Source organism: Triticum dicoccoides, chromosome 4B (assembly GCF_002162155.2).
Source record: "Triticum dicoccoides isolate Atlit2015 ecotype Zavitan chromosome 4B, WEW_v2.0, whole genome shotgun sequence".
NCBI classification, from domain to species: domain Eukaryota; kingdom Viridiplantae; phylum Streptophyta; class Magnoliopsida; order Poales; family Poaceae; genus Triticum; species Triticum dicoccoides.
The window spans coordinates 510,689,477-510,701,669 of NC_041387.1; the positions used below are offsets into that span (position 1 = coordinate 510,689,477).

A 12,193-nucleotide genomic window follows, 5' to 3' on the forward strand; every position below is an offset into this window, starting at 1 on the left:
GCCGCCTTCCTTGGCACGGGAGCGCCATCGTCCATGTCGGTCTTCGTCATGTTGTTGGGTTCTCCTCGCCTACTTCGAGCACCGCCGCCACGCTCGCAACCTAGCCTCCGTTGCCACCTTCTCAGGCCGTTGCCGCTGCTCTGCTTCCTCATCACCTCTACCGCTCGCTCACCCAAGCCGCGCCGCCAGTCCACCCCCTTCATCCTCGTCCAGCATCTTCTCATCGTCAGCGTCGCCGTCATCTTCCTCGGCCACTTCATCTACTCCGACAACTGTGGCTGACATCGGCACCTTCTACCCTACGTCGACTGGCGCCGCAACCGTCGTCGGGTCCTGCTATGCTAGCACTCTCGACATGGCGTCCAGCTCATGCAGGTCCCGTCTACACATGCCCGGTGCTGGCAACACCGACGCGTGCCTTCGTTCACGATGTGTCCCCGGGCTTGGCAAACCCGGAGCAATGCCTCGTCAACACCGCCTTCTTCCTGGTGCACCACTACCTCGACACCACTGCACCCATGACTAACTCGGTGTCTCCTTGCGCCCGCGGCTCCATGGCGACTACCTCGACACCGGCCATCCTGACTCGACATCGACCACGGCGTCCGTCGCACGGCTACCACGATCACGGCTACACCACCTTGCGCTCTCGGCTACATCAACATCGGTACAAAGGGGTACCCCTTGCTTGAGAAACCTCATCGATTTTCACTCTAGCCACAACATCTGTGATGCATCGATCATTACGACTGTGGGGGGGATGTCCGTCGGCTTACCTTCGGATTCTTCTTCAGTCTCACCGTCCGCATCGCTACCGTTGTAACTACATGGGGATGTTGAGTATTATGGTTATTAGGAAAGATAAAATAGCATAGGATCTTATTCTACATGGACTTGTACTCCAAGTTAGTCATTGTACTTCTATATATATGCCCATGAGGCTCAAGCAATTAATGAATAATGCCACCAATTCCCTCTCTATTCCCCTCTACAGTACCAAAATACGTTAGATTTGACAATAATTTATCCTTTAGACAAAAAACTATGATAAGAACTAGGGAAACATTTGCATGGGCCGGCCGAATCGTTCGGCCGCTCACGCAACCTGCGTTCGATCAAAATAGATCGTACATTCTTGACACAAATGAAACGCACAACTCTTTCTCGTGGGCCCAGCAACCGCTCTTCCTTCTGCCTTATCTTCTCCCGCAAATCGCTCTCGTCCACTCGCATTTTCTTCTTCCCCTCTTTGCCTGAGCTATCTCTTGGTCTTCTCTGTCTCTGTCACCCGCCCTCTCCTCTGGTGAGCATCACAAAGCCAACCATCGACCCAGCATCCTATCCTCGTTTTTTTCTCTCAGCTGCATCTGCCGCTGCTCGAGACGACCGGAGCTGCGGCCGGGGGAGCATGGTGTTGTAACGGCGAGCATTGACGCCTGCGGTGGGAGGATGCAACCGGATCCTGAAAACTGCCGCAAACGGGGGGCGGACCATGATGCTGGAGCCTGGAGCGGAGCCCGAAGATGCTGGAACCAGCATCCATGGTTGCTACAACTAGCAGCTGCCGATGTGATGAGATCACCCCTAGCTATGTAGCTAATATTATTGCACCATCGGAGAAGGTCACGGCTGAGAAGGATGCATGCGACTCTGGCTGTAGAAAATATATCATACCAACACAACATGGAGTAGCAACTGGCATGAGGAGAACAGGTGCAGGTATACTTGGGCCCGTACCACGAGCATATTAGTCGATGCTACAACATTCAGTTAAATATCAATCACCAGCGACACCACCAATAGAAGATATCAAGCCAAACTTTCGGACTCCACCTCGTTGGAATTAATTAAACCATATACATGAAGGTCTCCTAGTTATACGGAGAATTTACTACATTAGTTTTGCTCCTCCTAGTTAATTAGTTTTTTTTCAAGTCCGTTCGTGTGTCCTTGTGAGTTACGGGCTTAGCCCAGGTTGCCTGCGTGCACCTATATAAATAAAGGCCGAGTGGCCATGTAAAAGCTAGGTTTAGTTTTGGCAAAAATACTCAGAACCTGCATCTAGCGATGCCCGCGTATCTATGTTCATGCGTTCCCTAATCAGGGTTTGATAATTGCATGTGTTTTGGCGACGTTAATTGTCAAGGCGCAAGTCTCGGTTTGATTCTTGATCTACAAGGGTCGATCTAGTTTCCTATTCTTCTCCATATACTTCTACTAGTTACTCCGTCGCCGTCGGGGCCGCTAATCGTCATTAGCTTAATCCCCTGCATCTATACTACTACTACCACGTACTTCCAGCCGCTGTTCATCTCTACAATCCATCCATCCATCTAGTCTGCTACTAGTCTCGTTCACGTACACATCCACAATCTCTTCACAAAATCCATTGCATTTTCTTTTTCCTGCAAGATTGCTTCTGCTAGCACAATTGTTGGCACGTGGTGAAAGATCAGGGCAACCCCAAAATCGTCTCAACGCAAGTTGAGCCGTATCAACTGGTACCAAAGAGCGTCAGGTTTATCATTACACGCGATGTCAACCGCAAGTAAGCGTGACGAGGATGAGGTGCACGAGGATGACGGGCCGCAGCAATATGGTCCCGATCTGGACTCAGGTGTCCGTGCTATGTTCAAGGCTGCATACCAGCATTTCGACAACCGCATGAAGGCCCTCGACGAGACGGTGACCGACGGGTTCCAGGCCATGCAGGCCGCCCTTCGTCGCCTAGAGGCAAGGGCAACAGGCGCGGCTGCTCCAGCGAGGGCACAACATGCCCTGCAGCACCGAGCACCTCTACATGTCCGTGGCGCGGACGTTGCCAACAACGACAATGATGCTGAGTCCGAGGATGGTTCTGATGCTCGCGCCGACTTGCCTCGCCGACGACGACATGATGCGCGTCCCTGTGATAATGGACCAAGGCGGCGCCGTGATGAGGACGAGGACAGAGGTCTTGGTAGAATAAAAATTACTATACCTTCGTTCACAGGCAAGGCCGGTCCCGAGGAGTATCTTGAGTGGGAGATGCGTGTGGAGCAGATTTTTGATAACCACCATTACTCCGAGGAGCGGAAGATTCATTTTGCTTCTCTTGAATTTTCAGGTTGCGCATTAATTTGGTGGGATCAACTCAACCGTGATGACGCGCGGCCAGAATCATGGCGTGAGATGAAGCGTACAATGCACGCTCGTTTTGTTCTAGCTTATTTTCAGAAGGAGCAGCACACAAAGCTTCGTCGTCTTGTACAAGAAGCCATGCCGGTGGATGAGTACTACCAAAAGATGCAAGTTTTGATGATCCAAACTAATGTGCATGAGTCTGATGATGCAACCATGACACGATTCTTTGAGGGGCTGAATGAAGATATACGCGACTGTGTTGATTTGATGCAGTATAATGATATGCAAGAGCTTCTTCATCAAGCGGAGCATGCCGAACAGTGGGTCAAAGCAAAGCAAGTTTTCAAAGGACGCACCAATTTCAGCATGGGGCGGCGTTCATATTCGCATGGCGATGATAATGTCAAGCCAGTTTCATCCTATAGGCCAGCTGCTACCGATCACAAGGAGATGAGCAAAGAATCTATGGTCGCGAGCAAAGTGGCTTCAAGGGCTGATTCAAGTGCGCAGTCTGCTATGCGTACTAGTGAGATTGTGTGTTACACATGTGGAGGTAGGGGACACAAACGCATTGATTGTCCGAACAAGAAGAGAGTGCTCCTTGTTAATAATGGATATGTTTCGGAAGACAAAACTGACTCAGAGTCTGAAGAGCCCAGGGAAGGGGAAAGTGAAGCTAATCCTATCATGTGCTATCCTATGGATTATGATCTACCATGCATCATGGTGCAGCGAGCTAAAGAGGATCAAATTCCAAGCGCGGGACAGCGGTGGAAAATTTTTCAGTCACAATGCCGAATCAACAAGTGTTGCAAGTTGATTATTGATGGAGGGAGCTACACAAATATCATAAGCAAGCGGGTGGTGGATGCTTTAGGAATGAAGGCATGGCCACATCCGCAGCCATATTGCATTGAGTGGTTGTACAACTCCGGACATCTAAAGGTGACTCACAAGGTACGTGTAAAGTTCAATATTGGCACATATTATGATGAGGTCATTTGTGACATTGTGCCAATGGATGTGTGCCAATTACTATTGGGTCGTCCGTGGCAATATGATCGTAATGCTATACATGAGGGAAGGTTGAACACTTACGTGTTCCGAGATGTTGGCATCAAACATGTGCTGCAGCCCATGGGTAATAATTCTATCAAGATTGATCCTCTATTTGCCATACACAAGAAGATTTTTAAGGGTGCCCCGAAACCGAGGATGGTTTCGCGTGAAGGGGGAGTGGATGATGTGATCACCCCTAGCTATGTAGCTAATATTATTGCACCATCGAAGAAGGTCACGGCTGAGAAGGATGCATGCGACTCTGGTTGTAGAAAATATATCATACCAGCACAACATGGAGTAGCAGCTGGCATGAGGAGAACAGCTGCAGGTATACTTGGGCCCGTACCGCGAGCATATCAGTCGATGCTACAACATTCAGTTAAATATCAATCGCCAACGACACCACCAACAGAAGATATCAAGCCAAACTTTCGGACTCCACCTCGTTTGGAATTAATTAAACCATATACATGAAGGTCTCCTAGTTATACGAAGAATTTACTACATTAGTTTTGCTCCTCCTAGTTAATTAGGTTTTTTTTCATGTTCGTTCGTGTGTCCTTGTGAGTTACGGGCTTAGCCCAGATTGCCTGCGTGCATCTATATAAATAAAGGCCGAGTGGTCATGTAAAAGCTAGGTTTAGTTTTGGCAAAAATACTCAGAACCTGCATCTAGCGATGCCCGCGTATCTGTGCTCATGCGTTCCTTAATCAAGGTTTGATAATTGCATGTGTTTTAGCAACGTTGATTGTCAAGGCGCAAGTCTCGGTTTGGTTGTTGATCTACAAGGGTCGATCTAACTTCCTGTTCTTCTCCATATACTTCTACTAGTTACTCCGTCGCCGTCGCCACCGCTACTCGTCATTAGCTTAATCCCCTGCATCTATACTACTACTACCACGTACTTCCAGCCCGTTGTTCATCTCTACAATCCATCCATCCATCTAGTCTGCTATTAGTCTCGTTAACTACACATCCACAATCTCTTCCGATTCCAACAAGATCCATTGCATTTTCTTTTTCCTGCAAGATTGCTTCTGCTAGTACAATTGTTAGCGCGTGGTGAAAGATCAGGGCAACCCCAAAATCGTCTCAACGCAAGTTGAGCCGTATCACGATGGTGGAGACGGCAACAAGTGCTAGAGATCCGGTGAGTTTTTTTTGTTGGAACCACCTCTATATTTTGCTACCATCGTCTTCGATTTTGTTGGATCCAACCTAGATTCTGCTACTATGTTTCTCTTTTGCAGGAACCAGTGTACCAGTTTGTTACCACCATATTCAATTTTTGCTGGAACTAACCAAAATTTTGTTGCCATGTTTGTTTGCTGGAACCTTGTGCGCCGCTTTTCGCTACAATAGTTTTAGGTTTTGCTACCACTTGTACTCTCATTTGCTACATCCTTTTTCATGAGGTTGCCCACAATCGTGATTATATTTTTTTGGCTGCAACCGCTACTGATTTTTGCTACTATGGTCTACGGGCGAAGCCCCGAGCTGGGACCAGAAGCTGATTTTGAGGGTTTCTGCGATTTTTGTTGCAGCCTGCATCCGCAAAAGCTTCCGTCGACATGTTTTTTTTTTTGCTACCATGTAAGCTGCATCCGGCTGTTAGGATTCCTCGACGGCGGCGAGTTATTTGCTACCGGCGAGCTGCGCCGGCGTGTGGCGACGGCGAGCCGACAAGCGCCGCGACGGGACCTGCAAGACGGAGACAACGTGGGGCGAGGAGCAAGCAGGGGCTAGGGGGCATTTACTGCGAGGAAGAAGAAGACCGTATGCGCGAGAGGTAGCGGCTTCATTGGGCGGTTGCGGTGCGACCCGCCGGCGCCTATCAGTGGCCTAAGAGCAACTCCAAAGGGCCGACCCATTTCGCCCGGCTGCGTCCGTTTGGGTCGGCGCGGACAAAAGTGGCGGCCCAACGCGCCGACCCAAACCCAAATCACGTCCGCGTCGCGTCCGCGCCGACGCATTTGTGGCCCAAATTTGCGCCCCAAATGCGTCGGCACGGACGCCGAAAGGGCGCTTCGCGTGCCTTCTCGCTATCCGTCGCGCCCCCACATGGCAGCCGTCCAACTGTCCGCTGCCCACGCGGTCAGCTTAATTTATGACGGCAGGCCCACGCGTCAGCGACGACGCTCGTCCTTTTTTAAGCCGATCGTGCGGCGGGGCCGTCCTCATCCACACTCGTCGTCCACATCTGCCCACCTTTGCTCCCTCGTCGCCGGCAAACCCTAGCCACCACAACCACAACGAGATGGGCCTCTTCTCCGGCGCCAGCGGCAGCAAGGCCAAGGGCAAGTCACCCGCCACCCCTTTCCCCTCCGAGTTCTTCCCACGTCCGCCGGCGCCGGCGCCTCGCCGACAGAGGCAGCACGTCAACGTGCCAGTGCACCAGGTGGAGTGGCACTGGCAGAACCGCCAGCCTCTGCCGTATTCGGACGTGACGCTGCCGCACGACTGGCATCTGGATCCAGATAGGATCCCAGTGCCGGCGGCGCCGCGGTCGGCTCGTGCTCACGCGGAGGAGGTGCGGCGCCGGCGGGCGCTGCTGACGCCGGAGCAGCGCACCGACCCGGCCTACACAACCGACTCGCCCAATTGGGCGAGGTGGTTCACCTTCGAGTACGAGGAGGCGAGGCGACGGGGCGTGCCCGAGGTCGATCGGACGTTGCCGCCAACGCCGCTCGTCGTCCGCGAGGAGGACCATGCGGCGGAGGACGCCTACCAGGCGGCCCTTGCGGCCCTTGCGGCCGTCTACCAGGAGAGCGAGGAGGACGGGCGGCGCAGAGCGGAGGTGGAAGAGGAGGCCTGGTACGAGGCGGCAATGGCGCAGGCCCTTGCCCTTTCCGCGGCGGGCGGCATCGTGGTGCCGCCGGTGGCCCCGCCGTCCCCCATCAAGCCGGAGCCGCAGCCGGAGCCCGAGTCCATCGCGCGCTTCTCCTGGAATGGAGTGGTGCGCGAGTGGGTGTCCGCGCCACCCGTTTAGCTGGGGGCGACGCCGGCGCAGGAGCAGGTGTACCTCAAGATGTGGCGCCAGCGCCGGCTAGCAGAGGAGCGCCTTGACGGCGAGTACGAGGAGATGCTCGAGCGCGACCTCGAGGAGGAGCAGCGCGAGGCCGAGGAGCTGGCGCGCCAGGCCGCGGCTGCACAGGCGGCCGCACACCCCCCCGCCCCGGCACTGCCTGCGCCGGCACAGGCCGACATGACGGCGCTCTGGAACACGACGTTCGCCTGGGCCGGGCCGGTGCCGACGCTCATCGACCTCACGGACCCCGAGGACGACGACGACGACGCTTAGGGCAGCCCGCCGCCTCGTAGTTTATTAGGCTGTTTTTATTAATGCAAATGTGGACCCTCGCCGGTCTTTGTGGCCGGCTTTAATGTTTAATTAGTGATGTTTTTCTTTTTTTAATATGCATGCGTTTATTTTTTTTACGCCGTTAAAATGGGTCTCAGACCAGTGTTGGGCGCACGCGCCAACCCAAATGCGAAAGCGGGCATCCGTGTCCGTCTGGCCGACCCAAACGGATAAAATCGCCATCCGTTTGGGTCGGCCCGTCGGAGTTGCTCTAAGAACTACCATGTGGAGGTTGCAGCTCTAGTTGAAGTAACGTGCATGCATGTGCATGCCTTGCACGCCTTAGCTACTATACATATCAATCAAAGAAATGCCGGCTGCATGCATAAATATCAAATGTTGAGACAAATATCTCTCCGCAGCATACCGGCTGAATGTGACGGAGTTCAGCGATTCGTTGCGTACGAAGTTCCCGTTTCGCAGCTGCGGCAGACCGGCGGCACGTGTGCGGTCAGCACAAGAACTCACCAGTGGCGGACCGGCTCGCTCACCACCACGCTCCTTTCCTCCTCTGCCTTATCTTCTTCCCCTTCACCTACACTCCACAAATTCGTGGGGTAGGTAGAATCCAGCTAGCGGCCATGGCAATCGCATTGGCAGCCTTCCTCCTGATACCGCTCTTCTCCCTCGGCGCAGTCTTCGTCCTCCGTGCGTGGAGACTCGACAAGAAGGCGCCGGCGCAGCGCACGCCGAGGACGCGGCCGTACCCGCTGCTCGGCCACCTGCCGCAGTTCCTGGCGAACCGGCACCGCGTGCTGGACTGGCTCACCGAGGTGCTCGCTCTCCTGCCAACCTGCACGCTGGTGTTCCGCCGGCCCGGCGGCGTCCGAGGCGTCATCACCGCGAACCCGACCAACCTGGAGCACATCATGCGTGCCAGCTTCGATAACTACCCCAAGGGCCCGCGCTTCGCGGCGCTGCTCCACGACTTCCTCGGCCGGGGCATCTTCAACGCCGACGGCGAGGCCTGGCGCGCGCAGCGGAAGGCGGCCAGCTACGAGTTCAACACGCGCTCGTTGCGCCTCTTCGTGGCACGAAGCGTGCACAGCGAGCTCCACGGCAGGTTCCTCCCGCTCCTGCGCCGTGCCGCCGGGTCCGGCAGCCAGCTCAACCTCCAGGACACGCTTGAGCGGTACGCGTTCGATAATATCTGCCGTGTCGCCTTTGACCACGACCCCCGCCAGCTCCCGGACGGAGACGACAGCGCTGGCCCAGAAGTCGAGAGCACCGCGACCGCGAGCAGCAGTTTCGCCGACGCGTTCCGGGACGCGGCCAATCTCAGCGCTGGCAGGTTCCAGTACGCCGTCCCAGGATTCTGGATGATCAAGAAGGCGCTTAATCTGGGCTCCGAGCGGCGGCTGCGCGAGTCCATTGCCATGGTGCATGGCTTCGCCGATCGCATCATACGGTCGCGGCGGGAGGAGATGAGCATGGGCTGCGAGAAGCACGACCTGCTGTCGAGGTTCATGGCGAACCAGGGCGAGAGCTACACCGAGACGGCCCTCCGCGACGTAGTGATCAGCTTCCTCCTCGCGGGGCGGGAAACGACATCCTCGGCGCTCACCTGGTTCTTCTGGCTGCTGTCCTCGCGCCCGGACGTGGAGCGCCGCATCCGCGACGAGGTCGCCGCCGTGCGCGCCGCCGAGCGATCGGCGATCACGGCAGAGCCGGGTTCGATCTCGACGAGCTGAGGGAGATGCACTACGTGCACGCGGCCATCACGAAGTCGATGCGGCTCTACCCGCCGGTGCCGGTGAACTTTCTGCGGGCGGAGGCCGCCGACGTCCTGCCGGACGGCACGGCGGTGGGGGCAGGTTGGTTCGTGGCGTACAACTCGTACGCAATGGGGAGGATGGAGTCCGTGTGGGGAGAGGACGCGCGGGCGTACCGACCGGAGCGGTGGCTGGACCCGGCGGAGGGGACGTTCCAGCCGGACAGCCCGTTCCGCTACATAGCGTTCCACGCGGGACCGAGGATTTGCCTCGGGAAGGAGATGGCCTACATCCTGATGAAGTCCATCGTGGCATGCGTGCTGGAAGAGTTCGAGCTCGCAGTGGACGGCGCATACCGGCCGCGGCAGGTGACCTCGTTGACGTTGCGGATGGCGGACGGGCTCCCGGTGACGGTGAAGGCTAGAGTGAATTGATTACAACAAGATGGAGGGAAATTTTGTTTTAAATAAGGTAACCGTATAGAAGAACGTCAGTGAGTGAAAGATGGATTCCAGAATACACACAATTGTCCTTTTTCTTAGGTGGGTGGTTTTTCTACGCCCACAGACATTGCACCTGATGCACCCATGACCGGAAACATAACAAAAGAAACTCTAAATGATCTGAAGCTTGATGGCTTTGAATATGACAAAATGTTTCAGGTGCTTGTAAATTTTCGAGGCCAAATAACATCCGAGGAGCTCTCTAAAAGAAAAAGAAAAAGTGCTCAAGCATATATGCACTTTCAAGCAGAATTTGTATTTTGTTTACATGAAGATCATTTTATTTGGCCACCAAGCTTTGCAAGCACCTAAAACAGTTGTTCATAATCCATGCCATGAAGTTTAAGATTTTTTTTTACTATTTGTTGTGGGTACTATGAGCTTGATGTAGGCACTACTTTCTTTTTTTCTTAGGTAGGTATCCTTTGAACTGTTGTTCCGTTAGGAACCCGGCTTCCATTTGGGAGAGAAAGACGTATGGGGGAAAGGCTAAATATTCAATGACACATCTAGAATTTTAGCAATAGAAAAAAAAGTCAGCTAAAAAAAGTAAAAAAGTGCAGTGCAAATTAGTTACTAAAGTCTTATAGAATTATATTTATCCGACACATGTTAAAATATGCCCAAACTAGTGTACAAATAGTTCTAACACAGTCTTAAATGAATAGAAGATGATAAAAGTAATTCAAATATGTCATTTCAACACCAATACCACTAAAGGAAAGCCTAAACCTTGGAGCAACAACATGCATCCTAAAGTTGAGAGTTGGACACATGTCTTTAGTGTCGATCTTCATCTAACCAAGAAAAGCCGGGTGCCTTGAGGAGAACGAGGAGAACCCCTCACAAAAGGAATGTCGAAGTAGAATGAGGAGAACCACGAATGGGTCTGCTCGCTAACCCGACTTCAGATAGAACAATCAGACCTCTCCCCAAGTATTATGAGAACACCTAGCTCACCAAGACCATGACACATGATGCACATCGAACTCTGTTGTCAATGCACCCGAAACTGAATTGTAATCCACCGAGAATGGAACAAGATGAGATAGTCCCAGCCTGATCAACTGACAGTAAGCCTAACCAACTCATGCCGAACAACAGAGTTCATCATCATCCAACTCAATACATTACCAATTGATATTTTTTATTTCACAAAGTATTTATCTCAATCGTGTTTGTGGATGCTATTTGTACCGCCTACATGTTTCTCGAAATTATCAGGTTTGCCCCGGTTTCTCCATCCACAATTTAGAAAGTTGTCACCCCTATGTTGTTGTTGTTGTTGTGGATAGGGTTGTGTTGGATGAAGAGCATCCAGATTCAAATGTCACGTTGTAAGCATAATGGCAACGCACCAAACGACGGTAAATCCTAGAACTAGTCGTCTTTTTTGACACGTAGAATCGGTTGTTTTGCTTAGCGAAGGAGGAGATTAAGGATAAAGCAGAAGGGGAAATGAGAGATGACGCTTCACGCATCTAAACATCGATGCCTTGTCACTCGGCTCCGCTGTTCTTAATTCTAACGCCACACACACATATGGGCTTAATAGTGTTGGAAACGTAGTAGAAAACAAAAAAAAATGTCTCCCTACGATCACCTAGGAACACTATGAAGATGAGATTTGGATCGGATCGTTACCACCTCCGAGTTGCAGCGAAAGAAGAGTCGGTCTAGATCGTTTTGTTGAGAATCGTTGCATGGAAAACAAAAAAAATTATACGCACACGCAATGATCTATCCATGGAGATGCACAACAATGAGGGGGGGAGGGGGCGAGTGTGTCTACGTACCCTCGTAGACCGTAAGCGGAAGCGTTTCACAACACGGTTGATGTAGTCGAACTTCTTCGTGCTTCAACCGATCAAGTACCGAATGCACGCCACCTTCATGTTCTACACATGTTCAGCTTAGTGACGTCCCTCACCTTCTTGATCCAGCAAAACGTCTAGGTAGTAGATGAGTTTCGTTAGCACGACGGCATGGTGATGGTGATGGTGATGGTGAAGTGATCTCCGCGGGGCTTCGCCTAAGCACTACAAAAATATGACTGGGGGTGTAAACGGTGGAGGGGGGCGCCGCACACGGCTAGGCAATTGTCTGTTTTGTGTTAGGCGTCCCCCTCCCACATATATATAGGTGTGAGGGAGGGAGGAGCAGCCAAAGGAGGCGCCCAAGTAGGAATCCTACTTGGAGTCCCTCCCAAGCCGCGCCCCCTTCCTGCCTTATATAGGTGCAGGGAAAGGCAGGGGAGGGTGCCCCCCCTTTCCTTTCTCCCATGAGAGGGAAAGGCAGGAGGGGCTAGCCCTCCCTCCTTTCCTTCCCTTAGGGCCTGCTGTCCAAAGAAGGGGCGCACCAGGGGCCAGTATGTCCCTCCCTTGGCCCATTAGGTCCATAACACCTACAGGAGGTGTCCGGAACCCCTTCC

The 12,193-nt window shown here is 53.0% G+C and overlaps 1 pseudogene; it reads left to right on the forward strand.

The window, feature by feature from the left end:
* Window positions 1–8,007: 8,007 nt before the first annotated feature.
* On the forward strand, window positions 8,008–9,923 carry LOC119291162 (annotated as a pseudogene).
* The last annotated feature ends 2,270 nt before the right edge of the window (window positions 9,924–12,193 follow it).